The following is a 13679-nucleotide window of genomic DNA, read 5'->3' on the forward strand; positions in this document are numbered from 1 at the left end:
TATAGATCCAGAGGGTTTTTCACACCCAAAACTTGAAAAAAATAGAATAAACAGAAACATTTTCAGCCAGTGTGTATTGACTTTAAAATGTTCATTAGCATTCACTTTATTAATTTGAGACTTAATGGGCAGGCCTTAATTATTGGGAAAGGAAAATGCCCATTAAAATGTGGAGAAACCATGTACTGGCTATGATGAGTTTCTTTTTGTTACTGCTCTAATAACTGCAAACTTCAATGGGTACCAACAATTATATTACTATCAATGCCTATTTTATTCATTAGAAGCTGAGAAATGTCTAAGCAGCTAGCCTTGAATATTTTTTTATCCCTGCTAATAATAAGCTTTCTTATTTGCATTCTTCCCATCTGGTTTGCTTCAATAGAATAAAACAGACAAGAGTATAACAAATTTAATTACACGAGCCATGCTTCTAAGACTGACAGACGCTGAACCAATGAGGACACATTCAGGCTCACTCACCCAAACTTGCTTAAGAGTTGGTTACAGAATAAGACTTTTTCTTTATTCTAGGTTCCAATGATTGTGAGCAAAAACATCTCTTACAAAGACTGAAATGTGTCAACAACAACCATAATAGCAGCTCACGTTTATTGATACTTACTAAGTGCCAGGCACTATATATTACTTCATCTAATCTCCACAACATTCCTGATGATATATGTACTGTTGTTATCCCCACTAGACATGTGCCGAAGGCCCAGAAATTTCTGTCTAGGTGGTAGGAGCTGTGTGATCACACTCTCTTGACCATTATGGATTCGACTAAGGTAAATATCTGATCAAAGCAAGACCGATCAGGCTATCTATACTGGGAGAGATGACTTAATCGGTGCCTGCAGCTGGCTGGAACCTCCTGGAACCTAAAGACAGAAGCAGAGAAAGGCTCTCTGCTGTGAGAACAGAATGGAGCAGAAATGGGAGAAAATGCAGAGAGAGGAGAGAGATGCTACCTTGGTTGGTGATGCTTTTCCAGCACCTGTTTCCAATCGTCCCTGAGGTCTCACTACCACCACTGGGCTCAGGGTGTGTACATTTAATAACAGACTCCCTGTAATGGCTTAAGCTATCTGGGATGAATTTCTATTGCTACCACACAAGCACATTCATTAGTGCTGACTTGAATTCATCTGAGAATTTAATGGGAATACCTTAATCAGGAAACTTAATGTACCCCACCAACCATCACTGTGGGAAGCAAGCAAGGCCAAGACTGATCAGATGCAACAATTAAAAAAATGAGCAGCCAAACCGGTTTGGCTCAGTGGATAGAGCGTCGGCCTGCGGACTCAAGGGTCCCAGGTTCGACTCCGGTCAAGGGCATGTACCTTGGTTGCAGGCACATCCCCACTGGGGGGGGGTGAAGAAGGCAGCTGATCGATCTCTCTCATCGATGTTTCTAACTCTCTGTCCCTCTTCCTTCTTCTCTGTAAAAAATCAATAAAATATATTTTTTAAAAAATGAGCATATTACCAGGAGTAGGTCTTCATATTATCTTTTAACTCCAAGTCATTACTCAGCATTAACTGTGCACTTATTTTATCTTTATTGTTGAAAGTATTACAAGTGTCCCCTTTATTCTTTCATTGGCCCCTTCTAGTCCACCCCTGCCCCCTCCCCCCGGCCTTCACCACTCTATTGTCTGTGTCCATGGGTTACGCATGTATGCATACAAGTTCTTTGGTTGATCTCTTCCCACCCACCCACTCTCCCCTGCCTTCCCTCTGCAATTCATCAGTCTGTTCCATGCTTCTATGTCTCTGGATCTATTTTGTTCATCAGTTTATTTTGTTCATTAGGTTCCACTTATGAGTGAGATCATGGGATACTTGTCTTTCCCTGACTGGCTTATTTCGCTGAGCATAATACTCTCCAGGTCCCTCCATGTTGCACTTTTTAAAAATGGCATCAGCACAGCACTGTTAATCATAAGCCTTTGAAATCTGATATTGAACACACTGTGCTGTTTAAAAATCTTTTCCAAACCTAACTCCAAAAAAAGCTTTTATTAACTTTCATAATTTTATACTAAGTATATTTTTATTTCAAAATTTATACTATTTGTACTATTTTTAGTAGTAGCCATGAACAACCACTCTCTATTAGTTTTACTTTCAGTGCATGCTGTAGTTTTCCTCTGTAGCACCTATCACAACTAAAAATAATTGTGTACAATTCATTTATTTCTCATCTGTCTCTCCCGATAGACTGTTAATCCCATGTTGGCAGACTACTAGTAAGATGTCTCAAGAAACAGCTGGCATAGAGTAGACTCTCAGAAGATTTTTAATCAACTACTTAATTCTCTTTCCTCCTTATCCCCATTAACAGAAGCTAAGAGAAGTTAAGACACTTGCCATTGCTCGCATACCTGGTACATGGAAAAGCGATGTTTAAATGCAGCTCTTCATAACTCTAAAATGCACACTAATAGCTTTCACTATCCCCCCAGAAATGTCCATGTGTCTTCTTTAATTACATGAAATCCCACTTTGCAATGGCTGTAATATTTCAGTAGCCTTTTAAGGATATTGAACTTAACATTTTTGGCAATAAAAGTAGCATTTTAAAACATTCACATGTTCTCACCTCCAAAGTAAAATTCCATTATGTTATTGCCTAAAGATATAGAGCAAGAAATAGCTATGGTACAAACCACCTTTACTGCACAAGTTATCTTGAAACATCTTTTTCACATATTCTTTTAATGCAGAGATAGTTAAGTAGATATTAAAACTCATTTCTAAATGTGCCTCAAAGCAAGGCTAACAGGCAGAAATGAATGGGGGTATTTTCCTTCAAATCTGTCGCTGTTGGACTCTCTGTCTTCCCTCTCAACTTTCCTTATTTCAGGTTGGGTTTAGAGCCTGATGTGGTAGATAAAGGAAACTTGGAAATTTACAAGGACTAAGATGAAGTCAATGGTAGAAATAAAAGAAATGGAGAGCAAAAATTTAAAATTAAAGAAAGCATCCTAAAAGATCTGACCCGATATGCCAATGTTCAAAAACTGACAACATACAGGCTAGACAGAAACATGAGTTGGGCTATAACATATGCTTTTAAAATAAAATGTATACCTAATATGGCACACAGATGATTTGACATAAAATTTTGAATTTCTTACTTCCTTTGAAAAATTCTGAGTCATCTTCCAATGGGACTGGTGACCTCCCTTTTGCCCTATTCCCTACCACCACTCCACCGTTTTTTCAGACTTCACTCCCATACTTCACTCATTTATAGAACTAGCTGAACTATGTAGACCCTGATTTTGGCCCCCTCCAGTCTGAATTAACAATTCTCTTCCCATATTCTCAAAACTTCAGCCCCACTGTCTTCCATGAAATTATTGAGCTTCTTCAATCTGTATCAGTCAATGTTTTGTAAGAAAATGGAAGACAGCCTAAATATTTTTAAAGTATTTAGTACAGGAAATGAGAAACACACTTTTATAGGGCTAGAAAGCAAATATCACTGCTAACAGTGTTGAAGAAATCAGAAAGTAGAAGGGTCACAAGAAACCACCACTCCTGATATCAGCGACCTTCAATACAGAATGGGAAACACTTGGCATCTAGCACATCCATCTCTCATCTGTAGTCCATCCACACTTACGCCCTGTGCACAGTAACTGTCAGAGAACAACGGCTTCTCCTTCTGTATTTCCAGTCTTACCAGAACCACTCGTTGTTAAAACTCTAAATGGGAATCCTGCTGGCATGGAAGTCTGAAAAAAGAAGTTTCCAGCTTCCCGTCTTTGCTCTTCAAGAGAACAAAGCTGAGTATCAGAAAAATAATTCTGAGCACTCTCTCACCAAGCCTTTGCAAATATTCTTTCTTTTGCCTAGAAGGCACTCTCTCTACCCATTCCCAAATCAGGTTAACTTTGGAAAAGAGAACTCAGTAATGGCTGAAGAAGGGCCTCCAAAACATTCATTCTTCAATAAAAGCAATAAAACATTGAATAAAATTATCAAAATCAACATTTTCACAACTCTTTTTAGAAATTAACAAAGGCAAATTTATCCCCCTCCCATAAGGTACTAAATATCAGTTTTAAGAAGTGTGAGGTTTGAGGTGTCTTAATTTGCCTTGTCCCCATACACTCACTTCTCTACAGCTCACGGTAGCACTGAAAACCACAGCCTGGCAATCATGGTAGCCATAAAAACCAATAGCCTAGCAGCCACTAGGAAAGACAAAACAGGTTTCAAGTTTCCTTAGAAGCCCCATTTCTAGAAAACTGTCATTATTTGACCTACCTTGCAGCTCTTTGTAGACACTCACAGGGCTTGTCTCTATTTAATTCGCTTTCTTTAATCCAGCTCTTAACAGAGTTTTCTAACTCCTCTCTTAAAATAAACCAGATCAAAGCATGTCCCCGTCCCAAAAAGCTCAATAGTTCCTCTTGACACTTGGAAGAAAATTCAAATGTCTTACTTTAGCCTACAAGACCCAAAATGCTCACAATATGAACATAAATAAAGAGGAAGGTGCATTGGTTCATCCACTTTGGTATCGTTTCTACGCCAAAGGCGCCCCATTCAAACGGTGAGAAATGTACACCTAAAGCCTCATTATTAAGGTATTAGGGGAATCGCTTAGATGAGGTGGACAGACCACAGGCATCAGAATCACATAGACTGCAGGGGTCCTCAAACTACGGCCCGGGGGCCACATGCAGCCCACCGAAAACATTTGTTTTTTTACCTCAGAATAAGATATGTGCAGTGTGCATAGGAATTTGTTCATAGTTTTTTTTTTAAACTATAGTCTGGCCCTCCAACGGTCTGAGGGACAGTGAACTGGCCCCCTGTTTAAAAAGTTTGAGGACCCCTGGACTAGGGTTTAATTCCCAGCTTCAACACTCACTCACTGGATTTTCCCCATGGACTCTCAGATAGTGTGAGATGAGATTAAATGAGATGGTTTACATAAACACACTGGCACACAGATATAAAAACTGTGACCATGTCCCTTCCCAGACCAAACTGAACACCCTTAAATTTTTAACCTGTCCACTCACAGGTCCTGGGTATTAGAGGTCTATGTGCACCAGAAACAAACAAAAAAGATGCACAAAAATACATGAAAACTTTTAATGTCTCGCATGTAAATCTCAAGCCTTTTCTTTTCTTGTTTCTTTAACTAACTGAACTATTTTCTTCCCCTGGAATTTACTTACATCCTTTATGGACATCAAATATAAGCTCCCCTTTGCCAACCAGCAGAGATGCAGTCACACACTAATATTTTCACCTCTGGAATTGTTTTTTAATAAAAGACCGCTTGGTGGCTGCTGTAATGAAGCTAACAGAGCCTTTACTATTGTTTCGGATCCAAGCAAATGCTTTGATGATACTTATGTTACCTTATGATGCATGGAAACAGAATTATTTTGCAACATTCCATCTACAAATGCACATTAGTCTAGAAATAGAGTCTGAAAGGAAAGACTTAAAGTTTGTGAACTTGCTTCTGGTTCAGGCTATTTTAAGACAGGATTCCAGAAAGACCAGTCAACTGTTTGGGGCTTATCCCGTACAGTCCCATGGTGCCTGCGCTTCATAAGAAGCAGACCTTGAAACAGGATTTGAGTGCAAGTAATTTATTTGGGACAGAATTCTAGAAAACACAGTGACAAAATGGAAAATGAGACAGGGAGACAAAAATAGTCAATAAAGGGCAACTTACTATTACAGGTAAGTAGAGCTCAATAACACAGAAAAACTTACTATCACGGAGAGCCAGGGTACCTCCAGGTTACCCCTCAGGGGTGAAGGAGCCAAGGTATTTACAAACTAACACCAGTAAATCTCTGGATGATGACTATTCTCAGGGGGCATTAATTATCTGACACTGTGGGCAAAGTGTACACAATGAAAAGTTCCAAAGGACTGTAGGAGGGTACATGAACAGCATCTGCCACCGGCAATCAGAGTCACCAGTCCTGACTGTGTACATGTGACCCTCCTCCAATTTAATGTTGAGGCCAAGGTTCAGAAAGGATATAGGACAATGTCAGGATTAAGAATATTGATTCACTCATCAAATATTAACTTATGGCCTACTGCAAGACAGAGGACATAGTCAGGAACAAAATGTTTATAGTCCTTGCTTCTCTTTCCCACCCCATGCCCTTCTGTTTACTCTATCCTCCCCCACAACCCCCTACAAACCAGGCTCCTTGACAGGCCCATGAATCCTCATGGCTTCTGACTGATGACTTTCTCCCCTGAAAGATGCCTTTCCTTCAAGGCCCAACTCAGCACTCAGTAACCTGCGTCCCTGTGAAATTGTGTACAGATCTCTACTATAGCATGTCAAGGTGCATCGCAATCAGCTCTTTCCTGTCTCCTGTCCTTACAGGCTCCAGGCTCCATGGGAACACAGAGACTATAAGCCCCCAGCAACAACAGAGTCGAACGTATTTAAAAACATGAAAATATGTTCATAAATTACCGTAAATATACATATACACAGAAAAAGTCTGGACAGATAATATACAACCACATTTTAATAGTGAACTTTATCTTTGGTTTAACATAGCCTCTAATTTTACTGCCATGAACAAATGCTACTTATATCATTTAAAAGACAAACATATTTTAGAACAACATAAGGCTCACTGATGAAAACTCAGGGGTGATCCTCACTGTTTTCTGACCCCCCATTTCTTAGACTTCTCCTCCCTCTCGTAAGCAGACCCAGCTTTACAAACTGAGTTACTGGTATCTGCAGAGCATTGAACAAGGAATGGAAGGCAAAATAATGCAAGCTTTGATGGCCCATTTCTCTGTCTCTTAAAATACTAGACTATCCAATTAGACGGATTAGAAAGTGATTATCTTCAAACTCCTAATTTTACAGACTGGAAATATCAAATATCAAAGAGGAACATGTTCTCCCAGAAGTCGTCATTTCAATGAGCACGCCAACTGGGGTAGACTGGGAGTAGCTGCTAGAAGTGCTCTTTGAGGACTCGGATGCCACCGTAAGGCTCACCTATAGGGAGATGTGTGGTTGATTAGTAATGTCCGCCCTGGCAACGGTTGGAAGAAGTGGCCCACCTGTCAGGATAACCCAGCATTTATGATAGAAGCCAGAGATGGAAAGAAGGAGATATGGCACCAAAGACGCCTTTTCTAATTTTATAAGGAACCTGCTACTTTGAAAGATGAAATGATTTTTCTCAAAGAATGGCAAGTGATGGAAGATGGATTCAAATTCAAGTCTAACCCCAAAGTGCATGCTCTTGCCCACGATGCTGTAGGGTCCTCCCTGGTGCCCGCCCCTTTCCACTAGCACCCAATGCCACCCCTCACTCAGCTCCGACAGCTCTTCTCCTAAAACAGCCTGGAGACCCTGCTTCCGATGCCAACAGTTCGGGTGGTTGCCTGGACACACAGTGTCTTAAGTCAGCCGTCCCTTTCAGGTCCAAAGCTTGCCATTTCCTGGCCCTGTACCACTGAGCCGTCTTTACATGTCATTTGTCTCCAGCCCTTCCTTTCAACCTGCTTGATTTATTCAAATGTGGGAAAATGACTCACGAGTTACACCAAGAGAAACCCAGCTGTGTGCCAGAGATAATTATTCCAGGGTAATTACAATGAGCTATAGGCTGCCAAACTAAACACCAAAACATGATGCTGCACTTTCTCTCTTATCTGCCTGGTCCGCTCCCTGTCTGTCAAAGCAGAGTGTTTGCTGGGGTGGGGACTCCCCAGCCCTAATACATTCATCATCGCTGCTCAGCAGCCTCATTAAAGGATCATCTCTGCATGGGAGACTTTCTTCAGCTCAAAGAAAAATTCTGCTCTAAAATCGGAAGGCCCCAAGGTGACCACATATGCCACTTGCTCTTGGTGAGCTCCCCAAAAGGCTGTCCCCCACACCCAGAACCATGTGGAATGTCACGGGACAATAGGAGCAGTGAGGCACAAGGAAGGAAGGAGCAGAGACGGAGGGCAGGGAGGAGCTGGGCCTGGGAACAGACGCCTCTCCTGCCCATCCCTGGCATTCGCTCTGTGCCTCCTGTAAACTCTATCTCAAGTTCCTCTCAACTTAGCTCAGGTCCCTCCGGCAGAGACTCTGATGAAGACCCTGTGCAAGTGCTTTTCTGAAAGTTCCCTCAGCAGAAACCTATTGGGCTGTGAGGCAGGTGGGACAGAGCAGGAGATAACGGGAGGTAAACATGAGCTTTCAGGAAAGACCTCAGCCTGAATCTCCAGGAGCTCAGAACCCTTATATACATTGCATCACAGGGTTGGAGCCACAGAGAGACAAGGCAACTGGGCTGTGATACACCTTTGTCAGTCAGCCATTGCTGAGGGCACCCCGCATGGGAGTGATGGGGTGGGCTGGGTGTAGCTCCTGGTTGAGGCTCCCATCAGCCAAGGATAACCGCAGGGAGGAAGTGCAGGTATTAACAGCCCGCGGCCACAGCAGCTGGGGGCGGGGCAGAGGAGATCTGGGTGGGGTGCTAACAGCACCTGCTCAACTCTCCCATCGTTACGGTGTTTTCACAGAGAACAGTCATCCTGCAAGTGATCTCAAATCGGGGATCCTGAACCTGCAGGCCCCAAAATATCCATGTTTCATTTCAAGGATTGTATGAGCCCATTGAAATTGTCTGCAGAATGTGCATATATGAAGTCCACAGGGAGCAATGAACACAGGTCTCACCTGACTCTGTTGAGTATACAACCCTCTTGGGTTCAGGAGTTCACCTCTGACTCTCCCCAGGGCCAAAGGCAGCTCTATTCAGCCCCTTCGGGGAGGCCTTCCCCAGTACTCCCGGTAAAACGGTAAAACAGAACTGCTCCCTTTGTAGCCACACACCTCAGGGGCACAGCTGGGGCCTGGGAAGGAGACAAGATGCTGCCTTACATCTTCCAAAGGGGGTAACTTAGTTAATAACTTGAGGCCGGTGATGACAATGGTTCAAGCTAAAGTGTGTGGAGTACTTACTATGCCAGTCATTGTTCTAAATGTGTGTGTGTGTGTGTGTGTGTGTGTGTGTGTGTTACCTCATTTGGTTTTCAAAACTATCCTTTGAAGTAGGAACTATTATCCCATTTCTCAAATAATAAAACTGCAACACTGCGAAATTAAGTAACTTGCCCAACTTCCGATAGGAAGTAGTAGTAGAGTCGGATTTGAACCCAGGCAGTCTGATCCCAGTGCTGCAGCATTTTGTGAATTATGTGGCTGCAGTGTCAGGATTCGGACTATGAAGCGGGGAAGAGAATGTACACAAGAGCCAGTGGCTTTTTAATGCTCTCGTCTCCCTATTACCAAGGACCTAGGCCATGTCCCTCCCAGGATTACCTATGTGAGTAACTTAAATGGTTAGACAGGGTAAAGTGAGTATGAAAGTGCCTCGCTTAGTTCCTAGACTTAGTATATACAAGAAATGACCACTGCATTTCTATTTTTAAAATGTTATGTTTATGCCCCTTTCCCCCAGACACCCCAGTGTCTCAGACAAGTGCTATGTACAAATGTTACTGAATTGAACTAAGTGTCAGAAAGCGGAAGATTAAAAAGGGAAAATGAAAGAGTAGGGGAATAGTATGGTGGGAAAGAAGAAAAACAGGAGAGAGAGTAATGAAGATCCAAACTTCTGCTGCTGGAGGGACACCCAGCACACGCGGGCAGCAGGACGGCACTGAGAGGCGGGCAACGTGATTAGAAAGAGCCCAGCGTAGCCTCATCTCTCATTGGACTTTCCCATGCAACTCTGCTGACAGGGGAATGCTCACCTGAATCGGAAAGGCGCGGAATGAGAACGCGCATTCATCTCGCCCTGTTCCAGCCAGTCCTCCAGCCCCCTGCTTCTCCACAGTGGATTTCTCAGCTCCCTAATCATCCCTTAACACCAGCACCACCTACCGCTCTGGATGCAGACGGTCCAGGAGGCCTGGGCTTGGGCCTGAGGGAGATTTTAACATCACCAGCAAGCACGCTAGCGGGGCCATTCATCAGTCCTGAGACAAGCCTGGCTGAGGCGAAACTGCCACTCAGCATTTCAAATTGCAGGCTCTCTCCTCTCCCCTATTCAGTGCCAAGCTCTTCCTCCTCCCGAAAGCATTTTCTCACAAGAGCGAAGGGGTAATTCAAAGAGAAGGAAAGTCTCCCAGGAAATTAGACCGGCATGGAGTTCCTTACACTTTTACTAAGATGATTTGTGGCTAAAAGGGGAAATGCTCAATAGAGCTAATTACTCAGGGAAGTGACCCAGTAGGCCGGTGTGGCCCTCCGCTGAAGACCACAAACACTGCCACCAGTGAAAGATTGCATTTAGCTTAAAGCCCTAAAATCTTATCAATCATTACAAAACGAGGTATGTGGATGCATGGGACTTGCTGAGAGGGAAAGCAAGTCCCTCTTCAGTTACCAAGTTTATTCTCTTCACAGGCAAGCTGCCCACTTATACCCCCAAAGCATGCGTCCACATTCATCTGTCAGACCTCCACGCCAGCTGTGGAAATAGCCATCATGCCTGCTATTTCCCCATTTCTCTCAGCCCAGTCCCATTTTCGCCATTCTGCTGTGTGATGTCAGCCTGGGAGCCCGCAAACTGTTTCGCAGATCCCCCCACCCCCACCCCTGTTAACCAGCCCCCAGCTGGGTTCTGCAGGGGTGGCTCTCTCCTGTGACCAGCCCCTGCTGGCCTTCTTTCAATAGCATCAGGTAACTTCTACATCTCTCATGATCTGGGCACCAGCCCCACAATGACCTCACTCGGGGGCCCGAGTGGGCTGAGTACCAGACACATGGCGAGCCCTGGGGCTGAGGACCCAGCCCCGTAGCACCCCGCCCCCTGCATGACCTAGCTCTCAGTACCATCACTTTTCCCTCAGGCAGTGGTTCTCAACCTTCCTCATGCCGCGACCCTTCAATACAGTTCCTCATGTTGTGGTGACCCCCAACTTCATTGTTACAAATTGAACATAACTAAAGCATAGTGATTAATCACAAAAACAGTATGTAATTATATATGTGTTTTCCAATGGTCTTAGGCGACCCCTGTGAAAGGGTCCTTAGACCCCCAAAGGGGTCGCGACCCACAGGTTGAGAACTGCTGCCTTAGGGTGATGGCTGCTTCCTGCAGTTACTTCAGTACCACTTCAGGGTCCCCTTGCTTCTCTCTCAGCCTTCTAATGCCACATAACCAGTCCCCGGTCCCTGGGTGCATCTCCTCAGTCCGAGATCCCTGGGGAGGAGTGGTTTCCTGCCTGGGGCAGTAAATGTTGTGCGCTGACGGCCGAGGGGACAGAAGGGGAAATGGTCTGAGAGACCAAGAACTGGCGTAGGAGTCCTGCCCACTCGAGATGGTATCCTCAGCAGTTACTCAACAATAGGCACTGACACCAGGGAGTCAGACAGACGTGGGTTTGCATCCTGGCTCTGCCCCTTACTATTGGTAGAGGCTTACACAAGGTATGCGAATGGTCTGGCCTCCGTTTTCTCACCTGTACTATGGGAAACCATGATCCCCAGCCCACCGACCTGTGGAGGGATCAGTAGTGCATGATTCACACAGAGCACTTTGTGTGGGGTCTTGCACATAATTAGCCTTCAGTAAAGATTATCCATTACTGTTCTTCTTATTTTTCACCATCCTCATCAATTTCCTAATGAGGAAGATTTGGGAAAGAAAATGTCAAGTTCTGGGCTGATTCAGAAAAATTACCTCCCCAAACATTCTATGAATCCCTGAGCTCAGAGCAAAGAGATGAAATTCCAACCAAGAGAAGTCTCAGCCAGGAGATGTATAATGGACAGGCAAGCATGACCAATAATAAGAGCTACATTTAGTTGCTGCCCAATCTATGCGAAATGCTTTCCATGCACTGACTCATTTAATGTGGACAACCACCATATAAGGCGAATATTAGTGTTTCCATTATATAGACAAGAAAACTACGTTTCGAGAAGTTAAAAAAAAAATGCCACAAATCACACGAGTAGGCAGTGAGGCCAAGCCCCCAGGCTCTGGTCTGGCTGAGTTGTCCCAGACCCATGTTCTTCACCACTGAGCTGCCGAGTACAAGGATCCAGAAGGTCACAAGCTAATAAGAGAGATCAGAGAATGAAGCAAGAAGGAATGTATGGCCCTAACCGGTTTGGCTCGGTGGATAGAGCGTCGGCCTGCAGACTAAAGGGTCCCAGGTTCGATTCCGGTCAAGGGCATGTACCTTGGTTGCGGGCACATCCCCGGTAGGGGGTGTGCAGGAGGCAACTGATCAATGTTTCTCTCTCATCGATGTTTCTAACTCTCTATCCCTCTCCCTTCCTCTTTGTAAAAAAATCAATATATTTTTTTAAAAAAAGAAGAAGAAGAAGGAACGTATGGAAGCACCATTCAGGAAGCAGAGGTAGCAAACACAGAACATGCTCAGGACACTGTGTTTGTTTGTTTCTTTATCTGTTTGCTTGTTTGTTGTACATCTCAGGACAGAAGTGGTGGCATGAAGGTGTCATGTGAGCCCAGGCAGCAGTAATGTCTCAGGAAATATCAAATGGCTTAGATATTATAAACTCAAAAGGCCTCACCCCCTCGGATCCTCTCAGGCTCTTGAACCTCAAAGAATTCTAATAAGAGGAAGCAGCTAGGAAAGTTGGCTCCATGAGGCTCTCTACTCACTAGGCACTGGATAGCCCATTCCACACACATGACCTTCCTCCCCGCCACCAACTGCGCCCCGCCCCCCGTCACCAACCCCAGCACTAAAAGCAGGTGCTAGGTCCTATGCACAGAGAAAACTGCAGCCTGGTGCCATCTGTATGAGAAAGCATGTTCTGATGTGCCCACACCAATTGCTGGGCTAAGTGCATGCATATTAGAGATTTTCTATTAGTCTACACTAAAGAAAATAATTGATCATTACTAAAAAAATAAGGAAGCATTTCCGTATCATAATTGGCTCAGCCAAGGCTCAATTTAATGGGGCCCATCATCAGCTTTGTCATGAGAATGAAAAGTCTGAGAAGCTTCCCGAACAATAGAGCAGCTGGGAAAAGGTCCACAGAACTTGGGTTGTGCCAGAAATCCTAGCACAGCCAAATAGGGTGCACAAGGCGGGCTAAGAACAACTTGGTTCTTTGCCGGCATTTGCTGGGAGGGACGGTTTGCAAAATGCTCACTACGAAATCACTGTGAAAGAGTCTGCCCATCCATGGTCCCTTATACACACCCACCAGCTTAGTGGAAAGGACTTAAAGAATTCAGAGGAGGACAGGGCAACAGAGAGAGGCCCCCAGCCTCTGAAAGCAAGAGCAAAACATGGCCCCCCACCAGGAACACTGAAAGGGACTTTTATGTTACAGCAGTTAAAACGTAACTAACCCTAACTAATGTCAGGTGTCCCAGAGAAATGTCCAGCCCTTGATCCTTCTCGGGATCCTTTCTGAAAGTCACGAAAGGAACGTACGAAAAACAGCAGGGAGCCTCCTTCTGGAGGTTTCCTGGTGAGCATGTTGGGTCGTAAGTGGTGACCACAGCTTAGCCACGGAACAAGCGAACGCTGTGGACTGACAGAGAGCTGGACACTTTCAGTTAAATAACTTGCCCCTTTGAAAGTGTGCCGAGGAAACACATGTCTCACCTGACATGCCAGTCACTTCCTTTTATACTAAAAGGGTGTTT

The sequence above is a fragment of the Myotis yumanensis genome, unplaced genomic scaffold (assembly GCF_028538775.1).
Source record: "Myotis yumanensis isolate MYYU_CA2020_CCGP unplaced genomic scaffold, mMyoYum1.0.hap1 SCAF_14, whole genome shotgun sequence".
Classification (NCBI taxonomy): Eukaryota; Metazoa; Chordata; class Mammalia; order Chiroptera; family Vespertilionidae; genus Myotis; species Myotis yumanensis.